This window comes from Adiantum capillus-veneris, chromosome 29, assembly GCF_014529385.1.
Source record: "Adiantum capillus-veneris isolate H3 chromosome 29, ASM1452938v2, whole genome shotgun sequence".
NCBI classification, from domain to species: domain Eukaryota; kingdom Viridiplantae; phylum Streptophyta; class Polypodiopsida; order Polypodiales; family Pteridaceae; genus Adiantum; species Adiantum capillus-veneris.
In genome coordinates this window covers 135,971,641-135,987,322 of record NC_140959.1, presented here as the reverse complement: position 1 = coordinate 135,987,322, position 15,682 = coordinate 135,971,641, and positions in this window count along the sequence as shown.

The following is a 15,682-nucleotide window of genomic DNA, read 5'->3' as shown; positions in this document are numbered from 1 at the left end:
ATGCGACCCGTCTACTTTGCTAGTGGGGTCATGAATGCTTTGGAGAGAGGCTACATAGAGGCAGAACTCATGATCCTTTCTCTCATGTTTGTGGTGAGGAAGTTTAGATCCTACTTGCTACCAAAACCTTCTGTAGTTCTCACTCCAGAAAATTTGTTCCCTTGGGTGTCATCTCAAATGAATCTTAGTACTAGGATCTCAAAGTGGATTATGGAGTTGCAAGAGTTCCAATACTCTTTCAAGTTAGAAGAGAGTATGCGTGCACAATTGGCAGGGATTCTCACTTATAGGGTACATGAAAAGGAGATTAAGGTTCTTGAAGTAAAGACCCTTTTGTTTCTTTGTGCAAGGTGAAATCCCAGTAATACAGTACAAAATTCACCCGAGATCACCTAATTGGATGCCGAGGGAAGGGAGTCAGGAATTGAGTTGTGGAAAAGAAATAATCAAGGGAAACCAAAATTGCCAGTAGGCTGTTCATATGTGGTTCCTATAGCAGACTATGTGAGGGATAGTCCGCTTGTTATTCAAGGGATTAAGACATATCTTGAATCCTAGAAAACATGGACTCTACCAAAGGGAAATGAGCACAATTCTACAAAATACATGGAGCCAGTTATTATTTATTGGCAAAAAGTAATTACTGAGCTTGAACAACCAACCAATAAACAAATTGGTGAATATACATCATTTTGGCCAAAGACTACAGGGAGTCATTGAATGCAACAGATAGAGGAAGGCACAAATGAGTTTCAAGGATATGAAGAATTGAATGATCACTATGTTGGTCCTCAAAGTACAAGGCCACAGGAAGCTTTTAGGCCTCAAATTGATGTAAGAAAAGGGGATTTTGTTCTTGTGAGACCCGCAGATCCAGAATATCTGATATGGCTAGGAGTTGCAGAGTCAGATGTTGATGTAGACAGCTCATCTCCTAACTAAAAGAAAGTTTACATTCAATATTGGGCACCAAAACATCGGAAAAAAAATCCCACAATCCAAGAACAACATGAGGATTGTTGGAAAAAGAATTGGTGCTGCAATCTTGTTGACCCAAAGCGTTGGGAGTGTGTTGATGCAGTTGTGTGGTCATGGACTCCAAGGGGTGAAAGACTTGCAGAAGCAATTAAAATCCCATCCAATGTTGTGGAGAAAGCACAAGCTAGCTCAATAGGAGAAACTGAATAGCATTTCATTTTCATATATTGTTTGTCTTGCTATTCGTTTCTATGTATGTTTTATAAAGTATCAATTAACACCAACATGTAAATTTATTTTGTATGGGACAAAAAAAGGTGTTTTTCAACACCACCTTTCTTGAGAATCTATCTCTTTGTCTAATGTAGCACAAGTCCTAAAGACAAGTCCCAAAATAAATGAAATTTTCCCAAATCAAATGGGAAATAGGAATCCATAGGCATTGAAATCAGCCTCAAAGTTGTGGAATTTTCCAATTTCATCTAAAAGAGTGTTCTTTGACACAAATGATGATGAAGCCACGTACTACGAGACTATTGAAAGGATACTAAAGGTCAATTTTATAACCTTTCATAAATTCATCTTTGAGTTGTAGTGGTTTGCAAATGTGTTTAGACGTCTTGAGAATGGAATCTACATGGTGGACTCTAGTGTGCATCACACATGGAGTTATGACAATTTAGTTTTTCTACACAATTGTAAGCAGGTGAGTGATTACCTTCTTTACCCTTATTTGCTTTTGTGATTAATTATACCAATGTTACTCACTTTGAGCTTCTCTTCTATGGGTCATCTATATCCCAACAATCCACCAACCAAAACTTTGGTTCATAGTTCACGTAACACCTGGGGGGAGAACCATTTTTTCCATTAATGATGTGGAGACCACTATCGATCCTCTCCCAGCTACTACTTTGGATGAGGGGAAGACAGAGGAGAGAGAGATCGATGATTCAAGTCCAACGACCGCCAATCTTAGCAAGGATAATTACCATGACGATGTTGATGATGAGATAGAGGATGAAATATTCAAAGATGATGAAGCCCAAACATACACAAACGACGATTTTATTTATCTCTTTATCGATTTAGGAGCCATGGGATTATAATTGGATAATCATTTGGATAATCACTTCTTGTATAGATCTTTTGGAAGATGATTCATAAACATTTTGTATACTTTAAGTTATGAAATCTTTGTGTTGTGTCATCCATTGATCTCTTTCATCTCTCTCTCTCTCTCTCTCTCTCTCTCTCTCTCTCTCTTCCCATAGCCATTTTTTCATGCTTTAATATCAAACTTTTTTCCTAAAATTTCAAATAATGTTATTTAATTTTTATTCACAAGGAAAACAAAGGGAAACACCAAAACTTGGATGTTTAAGCACTACAGTGGGAATGGGTAATAAGTGCAGCAATTAAAGTGGTAATTGTTGCAATAATATATGCAATAATAAGCGCGGCAATATCCGTAATAATATTTGCAATATTGAAAAGGCCTCCCCGCCCCCCTCTCTCTTTTTTGGCCAGTCCATTTTGGACTCTCTCTCTATAAAACGTCGTAAAAGGTCGCGATAAGTTTTTTGAAATTTTCATGGTATTAGAAGCCATGTGTAACATTTTTGTGTGTGTGTGTGTCATTGATACGTGGGGGGGTCCACCTTTCAAAAATATCTATAGCATGTGCATTCAAGAGGTATTTATAAAACCCCTCTACACACACACTTCATCATAAACTAAAAGACCCCTCTTCCTTCATAAACTTGTAATTTTTTTTCAATTTTTCATTTTTTTACCCCCCTTGTACATGTAATCTATAACTCTTTGGTATATAAAAGACCCCTCCGGGTGAACTCACTTGCGCCACTTGCATATTTTAAGGTGGACCCCCCAGGCATTGATAAAAGAAAGGAGTGTGTGTGAGAAGAATGCATACAAAGCAAGGTCCATGTGACAAGCTTGTATAAGGAAGCCCTTTGTATTCACAATTCTATCAAATGCAATCACTATGTTCTCTTTTTAACATTAATGGCTCGTTTTGTCTATCCACCCTAAAACTTTCATACTACCGACTCTAGAAAATATCTTCGGCTTTGTCACCCTTTTCCATGGAATACTATTCCTATAAGGTGAGTTTGAATGCTTACCAAGTTCCCCCATGCTCATCTCGAATTTCCCTTTCATGCTCTCTGATCTCAAGAACCATAATCAGCTCAAAACTTTGATTTGTCTTTGCTTCAGGTACTTGATGTAGCTCCATCTCCTAAAGATACCCACAAAAATACTTTGGTACACATTTACCATCAAAACGTTCCATTTTATTCACCATTTCTTGAAGGTTTTTGGTTGACAAAATCTCCATTCTTTCTGCATCTTAGTGCTACTACATAAACATAGTAAAGACTTGAAACATTTTCATTGTGGTAGGATCAAACCGCACCCCTCTTGTTGCTCCATATCTTTAAATATTTTGTGTTGAGACCTTGAATGAAGCTTTCTAACCCTCACCCTAGCCTGCTTTGCATCCAGTTCACCAAAAATGTGTCAAGAAGTGCAGAATGAGGCTAGGAAAGCATGCGACCTATGATTTTGAGGGTTAGAAGCAAAATCAAGAGAGACGCAAAACCTTTGAAGCTCAAGAAACACTCAGAAAGATAAAAAGTCCATTGAGGAAATCATCAATGTAGAAAACAACCAATATCAACTTAAACTCTTATGTGTGTGATGATTTGGTATAGCCTCGTTCCTAATTGCTCACATACAATGCTTCTTCGCCCTGTTAAATACCCTAAATTTATGCTTCAATTTTTTGTGATGGGAGCTTCAAATCTTCATTAGAAAATCCCAAGAGATTATTTGAAGAAGGGAAACTCCTAATTGGTGGCCTCATAGCCTCAAACACAAGGTGGAAATAGCACAAAACGGCCACCTTTCCTTGGAACTTGCAGTATTTCCTTTGTTAGATGTCCAAAAGAGCTCATTGTTGGTGTTGGAGCCCCATTTGTCCAACTGTTTGTAATGAGGCCATCTTGTAAAGAATATCAAATTCCCATTTTATGTCAAAGACGTCTTATCATTTTGATCCATTCGTCTGGGTTATGTAAAGATTAATCAGTTAGTCAAGACTCAGATTTGTTCCCACTTTGTAATAATGAGTAAGAGAACCCCATGTACATTTTTTAGCTAAGGTGACTAGAGTATAAAAGTCACCTTAGAAACATTTTTGAATAACATTTTTTGAATATTAATCCTGTGTCATATGAGTCTGAGAGAGAGAGAGAGAGAGAGAGAGAGAGAGAGAGAGAGAGAGAGAGAGAGAGAGAGAGAGAGAGAGATATAGATAGATTTTATTATCGTCCTCGGAGGTCAAATATGACCTATGGGACCAAAGTTACATGTGATGTAGTATGTGTATGGCTGATGAGTGACTCTCAATGCTCCAAAATTGTAGTGATGAGAGTCGCAATGGAGAGCCCACACTTTGGCTGGGAGAGGAAAGTGTGTAGGTCTAAGTTATGGCTGAAAATGTGAGAGAAGCAAGTTCGGATGTGATCAAAAGATGAGCACTCTAGTAGTGTGTGGTACTCAGACTCTCGAACTTGTAGTGAGCATAATGTGCACAATCAATTTGACTCTTCTCCATTGCCCCAACGCCCTATCTCGCATCGAAGGAAATGGGAGCTAAGCCGAATTGCTGCGATAGTGCGTATCGCGGACAAGGGAATAGGCTCAAGCATGTAAGTGTGAGTACAGTTTCCTCTCTCAGTGAAGAACATGGTTTTGTAGTTGGGGGCAATATAGGTGGTGTAATGTATGAAGCGTGACCCACCGGATTTCTCCCAAGCCATAATACATTGGCATTGTAGAAAAGCTTCATTCACTTGAGAGTCAATTGAAGCATCATGTAGCAAGTGTAATGCATCCCATCTCCCAAACCACTTCTTTATGTCTTGCATCCATCCCGTGCTCAAGATCTTGCTTTTATGCGTCTTTTGAACTTTTTTGCTTGCTTCCCATGCAATTGTAGGAAGTCGATGTGAGGGGTTTTGACGCATCTTTATCATGTACTCTCCACAACCCTTTCCATGTCCATAACCTGGAAGAGATCCCGACTCAAGAAGTAGGATGTTTATAGGTAGTTTGTGTCTTAACTTGGAGAGAAGTTTGTAAGAAAACGCTTTTGGACATTCTCAAACTCTTTCCAAGTAGACTTTGAGATGCTCCCGCCCCCACTTTCAACATAAAAAAGAACCGGGTGTCAAATGCATCAAAAAGATACTTCTTGAGAACCCAACACTTGATGTTTCCCGCATTACACATGTTCTCAAACGCATAATATGCTCTCTTTCCTGCTTCCAAATGACTCATAGCACATTCATGCCACTTGTGATTGGATGGAACCTCAAGGCCAAGGTACTTAAAGATCTCAACAACTTCAAGTGTCTCGTTGTTGTACACAATGCATGGCTTCTCCTTATGGTTGGTTTTTACAAGCATAACCTTTGTTTTGGATTCATTTACAATCAGCCCACTATGCAAGCAAAAGTTCTCAAGGACAACCATAAGCTTTTGTGCATCTTCTAAAGTGTGTGCTAGAAGCACTACATCATCCGCATACAACAAAAGCATGGTTACCGCATTGCAAATAGTGACCTCTTCAATGCCTTCTTCTTGCATAAAGTCAAGTACCATTTGTTCCAATTGATCGATGCATAGACCAAAGAGAGTTGGTGACAATGGACATCCTTGTTTAACCCCAATAGTGCTTACAAAAATTTCTGAAATTTCTCTTCCCATGCGCAATTGACAAATCACCTTCTCATAGATTCGAGAAACCGCAAGCATAAACTCACTTGGAGTTCTTCCATCCTTCTCCACAAATTGTTACGTGGAATCATATCAAATGCTTTCTTAAAGTGCACAAAACAACAATACAATCGCTTGCCTTTCAACCGACTTTCCTCCATGAGAACACGAAGAGTGACAAGATGATCAATGGTGCTATGGCATCGACGAAAACCCGCTTGTCCCTTTGCACGCTTGTCATTCTCTTCAGCCCAATCACTCAATTTCATCTCCATTATGCACCCAAACAACTTTGCCATAAGAGACCCAATCATTATAGTCCGGTAGTTGCTTACATTCTTTACATCCCCTCCTTTATGCAAAGGCTTAACCCAATTAGTACTCCAATCATAAGGCATACCATGTTGAAGTGCAAGGTTGAACATATCACACATCCACTCATGGGTAAAATCTCCCGTCCATTTGATCATCCCCGGCTTGATACCTTGAAGATCTCCCGCTTTGCGAGTGGCCAACTTTTCAAGCCCACCGCATACATCCTCAATAGTAAAAAAAGACGGCATACATGGGAGTGAACCATAAAATGGCATTTTTTCAGTATTATCTTGCTCATATAATTGCCTACAATGTGTATACATATCCACTAGACTTAAGTTACCAAAATTCTCAACCCGCTTGCCTCTCAAGTTTCTCCAAAATCTTCCACATGCATGTGCCTTTTCTTGGACTTGAAATTCTTGTTGCTTTACTTCCCATCTTCTTCTCTTCTTTTGAATCAATGCCTTGTATGTATGCAAATGACTTTGATAGTGAGGCGGTCCGGGGCGGGCAACAAGAGAGGCGACCTCTAAACACCCCTCAAGGCTCCCGTGCTGCTCAATTGGGGCTGGGGCAACCACAAGCACAACACAACAACAAACCCACAGCCAAACCCAAACAAGATAGGGGCACCACCTAGTTATGGTATGCGAACTAGGACGCAAGAGAGAGTTTGGCACAACCAAGAAGATGCACCACACCACACACACAAGCAACCTCACACCAAGACACACATGAAATGGACCAGAGAGAGCTAGAGCAAAGAGAAGAGAGAGAGGAAAGGATCTTGCGTAATACCTTATTTATGACTTGCAAATTGAGATGGTTCGTTATGATGCTATCGTAGAACTTGTACAAAACTCACTCAATGCTTAGTGATTGCTAAACATTGCCAAAACACACACACACTGTCTTAGGGTGTGGGAGACCTCTCACCACAATACCCTCTTACAATGGACACAAAACTGGCAATGAAAAACACACTAAAAAACTTTCTAGAATCAAGATCAACCGATAAAAAACTCAAAATACACAAGTCACCTTGAATTCACCAAACTGTATTGCACAAATGGAAGGACGAAGATTTTAACGTCGAATCGCGTCTTTGATGCACCAAACCTCAATTTATTGATGATGAAGGAGCATATACAATAGTGGTTTTGAGATTTGTGGAACTCGCGCTCTCTCACTTGCAATGTGTAGCTTGAAAGCTTCTCTCACACCAAGAGTGAAGCTCACAAGTGGTTGCTACACCTAAGTCTCTCCTCACGCATAGAGTGTTGGGGTGCTATGTGAGATATTGGAGGTTGTTTTACAAGAAGGAGAGGGGCCTATTTATAGGCTGGAGACCCCTCATAAATATTATTGGAAATCCTAATTTACAAGCTAACAAATCAGGATTATGATTTTTTTGAATATCAAAACATTGTGGGCCTTCTTTGTCTGCTTGAGTCATGGGTGTGGGGTCAAAAGAGAGCATTATTGATGGTGAATAAGGTGAAAGTAGAGTTTTAAGGAAAAGGAGAGAGAGAGAGAGAGAGAGAGAGAGAGAGAGAGAGTGACTATACACATGTCTTGAGGTGAGGTGTCTTTTATGGTTAGGTCAATGCTATTTTGTGTTAGTATGTTAGTGGTTAGTGTTAGTAATCACTAGAAAGTTAATGATATATTTACAATGGGTAGAATGAGGTGGATGGTTGAATGAAGTGAGCAAATCCTTGTGATGGTGAAGCTTGAAGAAGTTTTGGACTTACTTGTGTAGGTTCTCAAAATGACTATCGATCTTCTTCTTCGTCTTCCCTTCTTTACGCCACCACCGCCAAGGTTGATTATCGTGATGAAAATGGTAATTCCGTTGATGAGATCTCTTGATTTGCAGAGGTTAATCATGGTACACATGCTGAATTTATGTATATATATAAGGGGTAAGATGGAATTGTACTTTGGAAGTAATAGAGAGAGGCATAGAGATGGTGTATGTACATGGAGAGCTCATATGAGAGCTATGGAAGTAAGTGGGGAGGTTAATGGTGAAGAAGGTGAGAGAAACCATTGAAGGTGCAGGTTTGAGTGAGGGATTGAGAGGAATGTGTGTGTGTGTAGAAGTGTGGAAAGAGGTGAGAGAAGACTATAGGCTACTTGTGAGAAAAGTGGGCAGACTGGGGTCCACTCAAAAAATCATATCTTATCGCTGGTAGCTCCAAAAATTATGAAAAAATTTGAGGTGATTATTCAAAGCGTGGGCTACATTTTCTCATTTGACCACCGCTCCAAATTTGGAGTGGAGATGGATATTAAAAATCCCACCAAAAGACCTGTTTTTTCTTCACAAAAAGTCTTCAGTGGCCCCCTCCTTTGTTGAATTTGTACAATGCATCCAAGAGTGAGCCCCTCCTTTGTTATATCATAATACAAAGCATCCAAGTTGCCCTTGACCCATGCATGGAGGAGGATTATTGGTGAATAAAGAAATATATACATGGTGGGACTAGTGTATGGACTATTCATGGACTTTAGCTCAATGAGCACATGGTGTTAGAATAATGAGTAAAAAAAATAATAAAAATATGGAGGAGTTATGGATATGAAAAGATATTGGAATCATATGATATGGTCCCTCTTTGAATTATTTTGGGTGAAAGAGGAAAAGGTATGCAAGTAAATAATATAATAAACATGACCAATGAGTAGAAATCAATTTTTTGTTTTCACGAGGGTGAGGGTGAAAATGTGGGAGTGATTTGTACAAAGGAAAAATATAAGGTTAGAGTATGTACATATTGGCAAAAAATATACTTATGGTGTAAGAGGATGAAAGAAGGTGTACATAGGTTTAATAAAACACACACCTAAGTAGAAATATTTAAATAAAATACCAAAATACTTATAAAAAATCCCTATATTTAGGCCATATATACAATGAAATATTTACACACAAATAGGCCATAATATACTTTTATTTTTTTATTGTTTTATTTTTTTGGCTCAACTAGCCCAGTGACTAGCTAGCTGAGGGTTTTTAAGAAGATATGGGAAAAGCCCCCTAACTCACACACGCCTATGTACAGTGAAATGGTAGGGATAGCCATAGCGTTTGGGTGAATTTGGTAGGGTGAGGTAGCTTACTATGGCAATTCCGGGGAGCCGAAAAATGGCTATCAATAGTTATCTTTGTCCATAGTTGCATCAAGCTTTATCAAGGACTTTCGAGCATCTTGACATTCTTTATTAAACCACCTTTTGCGTGATCTATCTTTGTTGGTACAATGGAGATGCTTTATGGCAAAGCATTCTTCCGCACAAGAACAAATAGCTTTCTTGAAAGCTTCCCATTTAGTTTCCAATGGTGCATCACATTGAAGCTTTGTCGATCATCCATAATTTTTGCTCAACCATTTCAATGTACATTGGTGCCCGTTTGAAATCCATACATAGTGATAACTTCTCTTTCCTTTGGCTGAGATTATCATGCTTAGTTGCTTCTCCACATGAAAGGTCAATACATAAGGTGCGATGGTCGGATTTCGGGGTCCATTGACCAAACATAAAACTCTTTATGCGATACATGATGGCTTCATAGAGTAGCATATAGTCAATCACACTATCCCCATTATGTCTCCTACATGTAAATCCATTGGTCTTCACTACGCGCTTCTCCCTCACCGGATTCACGACGTGACTACACCATCGCAGTAGTCTCTCCGAGAGCTACGCGCCCACACCACGCATTCACATTTTCTAGCTGTTCGCGATCGATCCTTCCTCGAGCTTGTTTTGCTTGTAAGTAGCACAAATAGTGTCTGTTTTCAACAATCAAGTGCTTTATGGAATGAGAAAGAGATTAGCTACACATAGATACTCATGAACTTAAGTTTCACCCACTTTTGGATTATGACCTGTTAGTCTATCGTGACTGTATTCGAGATAAATAGGGTTCAAATCTGGTGAGATTAGACTTATAGGTAAGTATATCCTAGTGAGAGGATGGTACCTAGAAGGTTTGATACGATTCCGAGTTCATTGGAAGTGTAAACGGTGTTGTGAGCGGTTAGGGATAGAGTGGGTTGAATTCTACCAGGGTTAGTGATTGATGCATCATAAAAGTGTGTATGTGTAGATTGGTCTCAGCCTGACAAGCTAATGAGATTGCCTACGTGCACCTACGGGTTAGTCGTGTCATCGGATAATAAGTATGTTGTCTGTGTCGTACTTGTGAGTATGAACAGGGGAGTAGTTATGCCTTAAAACATTGGCGCCACTGCCGTGGACACAAGACCTTAAGTAGGGAGATCTACGTAACTCGTGTGATGGTTAGCTTACTTTAGTTTTGACTAGAGAGAGATTAAACTTTTAGAACAAGATCCAAGATAGAGTATCCTGAGGTCTAGTGGATAGCCAGGAAGCCTGTGTCTTGCCGAGGGTCTGCGACTAGTTAGATTTAGTTAAGTAGGATAATGTGGAGTTATGGTTTTTGGTTTTGAGTGCTTGTTATACTTGTGTAGAAATAGAGTAGAAAAACGCTGTAAAAACGCAAAAAACAAATAAAAAGAAGCAACAATAAAGCTGTTTGCTTGCCTTGAAAGAAAAACCCACACCATATACCCTTGAAGGGGGTGAAAAAAGTAGACATTGAAATTTATGATCCTTGAGAAAACATAAAAATTGCGACCAAAACCAACAAAAAGAAACAGGTGATTGTCATAAGAAAACACTAAGTGAACCTAAAGAGGCCAAGAAGAGATATAACCATTAGCCTAGGGTAAACTGACTGTGTCAGGTGGTACGACTGATATTCACAAGTTTAAGATGAAGTGTCATCAAATTTGCATCACTTCAAGTGCATTTGAGTTGTGAATTACCATAGAAGAGTGAAATTTGTGAGGTGCTTGAGTCTAAGGTCAAAATAAGTCCAAACTTCATAAAACTTGGGAGATAGACTTATATGGGCACACGGAACACAACTATGCAAAAACAAACAAAAATTAAATCCCCATTGCTCTCCGCCTACTCTATCGCGATAGACTGATGAAGGTGGTGATTGACTAACAACAAGGAAAAAACCTTTATACCACAGGTTTAACACATCAATACAAGGGTACTCACAAAAATTGAGTGAAACTGAACACCATCTTGACCACAAAACTTCAAAACTGATGTTTTAGAGTCTGAATTTAGAGACAAGGGCAAGAAGGCTTTGACCAAATGTCTAAACAGTGCCAAAATTTGTCAATGCACTACACAAGGAGAGTTTGAACCAGCTGGAGGATAGAAATATCAAAGATCTTCCGTGGACTTCGCATGCCAAATCAAGACAACAAACGCCCATGAAGATTGTCTATATCTTCAAGATTAAGGACAAGGGATCAACAGATCTACCAACCTACCTGTTTAGGGATTGTTATAACAACAACTTTGTTATGATAACTTCTGAGGAGGTAGAACAAAGAAAATATCAAGGGTATTCAATAAGGGATTCGATATTGGGCCAAGGACCAGAAACTATTCCAAGAGATGAACACCGTTAGAGAGTAAAGAAACCAGAAACCACCTCATCAAGAAGAAAACTGGGTGACACTAAGACCGGTCCACGGCTACATGAGTCACTCAGTTCCAACATACTGGTTTGAAGGACTCGGAACAAGACCAACTCCCACGAGACCGGGAGTTGAACCAAGTAGACGCGTTAGACCAGTTGATTTTAAAAAATGGGTCAAAAAATATAGTGGATTGGGGGATCCATACGACCACTTAGCAAGCTTCTAGCAGGTGCTAAGAGCAGAACACATATTCGATTTCCATACTCAATTTGAGGGGTTTGGAATGACATTAGAAGGAAAATCATTGACATGGTTCCAAAACATTCCACCAAGGCCAATCATGGACTTGAACACATTACCCCAAGTATTTGTAGCTGCTTGTTCCAAAACGGGGATCATACACACTACGATGGCTCAAATCTACAGCTTTAAACAGAAACAAGGTGAGTCTGTTAGGGATTGTGCAACTCAAATGAAACAATACATTGTCAGATGCCCTCAGCTAGAGACACCTATGGAGGATTGACTAGTATCATTGTTTCTAGAGGGACTGCTAAACAAAGAACTTCATGCTATACTGTATAGCAAGAAGCATACAACCCTAGAAGAGTGTGTGTCAGATGCTATTGACTTAGGAGACAATTGTGATATTTTCAATGAAGAAGATGTCCCTAAGGATAACTAAAGTGAGAAAACAGCATCCACTAAACCAGCTCAAGTGGGAGTGGCTACTGTAGCACCACTTTTAGGCATAGAAGACATGCTCAAAAGGATGAATGAAATGATGAATAACATGAAAAAAACACCTATGAGGGAACCAGGGCAAGGGATACATCAACATGGACAACCAATAGACCGCACAAATGGTGTGCAATCGAGGGTAAATGGATCAACCATGAGACCAATGAGTGCTAGTACCGACCAAAGCATGATGGGAATGTTAGTACGTGCCCATGAGGCCACAAGGACAACCCATGTACATATATCAACGTAACATGGCACTAGCTCAAAGACCACCGATGAGTATGGAAAGACCTCAACCTGTGTTGGGTCAACAACCTCCGTATCCAGGACATAATGCAGTGCCTGTAAAGTATATGCATTCAAAAGGAGTCATAGATGAACAAGCTCTAGTGCCTGTTACACCCTATGCTGAGCCTAGTCCATCTACAGTAATGGTAGAAAGAGATTGGTATAATTCATATCCACCACCAATGGAAGAACCTATGACTTATATTCCACCATAGGCTGCACCAATGTATTATGTGGCTAATCAAGCTGTTAGACCTCCTATGGTAAGACCCATGATTAAACCAAGAACGTGAAACTGTCATAACTATGGTGCAGATGATCATTGGAAAAATGAATACCCAGAGCCTGACAAGAACCTCAAGCCAGTTGAAGCTTATTGCATACAATGTTGCAAAAAGGGAGGACACTTCTCGGAAGGTTTTCCTAGCTATATATCCTTTAAACAAGGATAAAACAGTAGTAAACGTAGTCCAAGTGATACCTAGTAGCTCATCTGAGAGTGAATTGATTGTTCCAATCAAGATAATCACTAGAGACTAGGCTAAGAAAAAGAAACAATACTCCTCTGATGATTCGGAGAATAAAAAAATTGTCTCTCAAAAGACCAAAAGAAGTAGAAACAAAAGGTATGAGATGAGAAAATAGAAACAACGGACTGAAATTGAGGAGAGAACAAAACAACTATTCCAGGAAAAGGTGAAAGAAACTGGAAGTGAAATCAAAGAAACAACCGTGAAATCTGGAGGATCAATTTTGGTTGATAAAATTTTTGAGCCTATTAATGTAGCCTTGGAAGCCTACCAAGCAAGACTTAAAGCAGGCCAAAACATGGAAAACAAATGGAGAAACTATCCTTCTCTAGACATGGAAGTAGCTAAGATTGAAGCTTAACAAAATTTGGTAAGAATCATGCAGGAAATGCTGGAAAAACAAAAACCCAAGCTCGAAAGTATGGAAAAACATGAGGAGCTTGTGGTAAGAGATAATAAAGAAAAATCCGAAGCAGTGGTAGAACCCCACCTTGAAACAAAAAAGCCAGAACTTATAGTTTCGGACAACGAGTATGCCTTAGATGGAATTCTATTCATAGAGGAAGATTGGCCAGGACACTTATGAGAAAAAGTTACAGAGATCAATGATGGGAGCCTAACTCTAAAGTCAGCTCCTATAGAGGATGTTAGGTTAGACAACCTACCTCCTGATATGGACATGCATGTACAATCCTTGTATGGGGATTGCGGATCTAAAGCTTTAGGGATATCTAAACCATTGACCTTGAAAACCATCTTACTTGGGAGATAATGAAGATGAATCCTTAGTATGTAAGACCCCCGGGGCGGTCACTTATCAAAAGCTTCCTATATCACCTGCGTTCAAGAGGTTATTAATAATACCTCAATATACATACTATATTTACACTACGTGCCTATTTAAAAAACCCCCCACGCCCCTCTGTATGTATACATTTTGATCTTTTAATAATCCTCTCCGGTTAACTCATGTGATAGCATACACATTCTAAAAAGTGACCGCCCCGGGGTAAGACCACTCAAGTAAAAAGAGTGGAACAGATCCTAGAAGTAGACAACATTCATTCAATCATGTCTACTCCCATCCAATGCACTCTTACTTTGGGAGAACTGTTAAAAATCAGACCATATTGAGGGAATGATTTACAGAAAACCCTCAAGAAGGTGGGGATAACGGGGCTAAATGCGACAAATTTGGGAAAATTGAAACACGAAATGGATAAGAAAGATATTTGATCTGTTCCAATGAAAAAAGTCGGAGAATATTACGAAGGGGAAGAAGGAAACACAACCCTTCCAGTGAAATATAATGACATAGAAACCATGGCAATACTGGATAGTGGGGTAGGCATAACCATAGCCACGAAAGCAGTATGGGAATCCTGGGGACAACCAGCCATTAGACAAACTCGAATGAAATTGCAATTCGTTGATGAAAACATTGAAAGACGCTTAGGACTGCTTGAAAAAGTGATAGTTACTTCCTGTGGGATTGAATATCAACACACTTTTTCCATAGTAGACTTTGGGAAAAAACTCAATTACAAAATCATATTGGGAAGACCTTTCATGCAATAGGTACAGCTCATCCAAGATCGGGGAAACAATTATCTGTACGTGAAGCAAGTGGGATCGATAACAAGGGTTAATCTAAAAGATCATACTTATAGAGATGTCATGAAAACGCCCATACAAGAGTTCAATTTAGTCTCCTCGGCTGAAACTAAGCTCCCATCTTGGTTGAACAAACACTCTCCAATATGGATGTGCAGAGCTTCAGAAAATGAAAGCTTAAAACGAGAAGAATGTATCTTAGAAAGGGATTGCACAGACGAAGCCTATGTACCTCAACTATTTCCAGAGCATTTGTTTGATCCATTTGAGTGGACTCAAATTTTAGCGACAATGGATGTATGTGTGAATACATCTATGCCTACTCAGTTTTGCAATGAGGACGGCTATGAAATAATTCCCATACAAATGATATCAACCCTCCACATTGAAGACAAAATTCAGGAAATGAAGGACTTGATGAAAGCTCAACAACTTTTTAGACCTCTACTATGATACAACCGATGAGTTAGAAGAACACTCAGCTACCTCAGATGATTCGGGGTCGAAAAAAGAACATGTGAGAGCTAAGCTACTCATGAAAGGAGGGAAGGAAAAGTTTTTTGACTTTCTTAACCAGAAACCAAGAAGACAAAAATGGTATAGAAAAAAAGGAGACACGAGAGATTTGAAAGCTAGACCTATGCCATCAATTTCTAGTAGAACATAGTTCCTAATGCAGATAGATGCACATGATCACTTGGAACTGTATCTTTGTTTGGTCTTACAAGGAACTATATCTTTGTTTGGTCTTACAAGGATCTCAAAGTTGTTGATCCAAAAATATGTCAACATATCATACCCATGAGAGATGATGCAAAACCAAGTAGACAAAGGCTATACACATACAATGAAACATTTGCTAGGAAG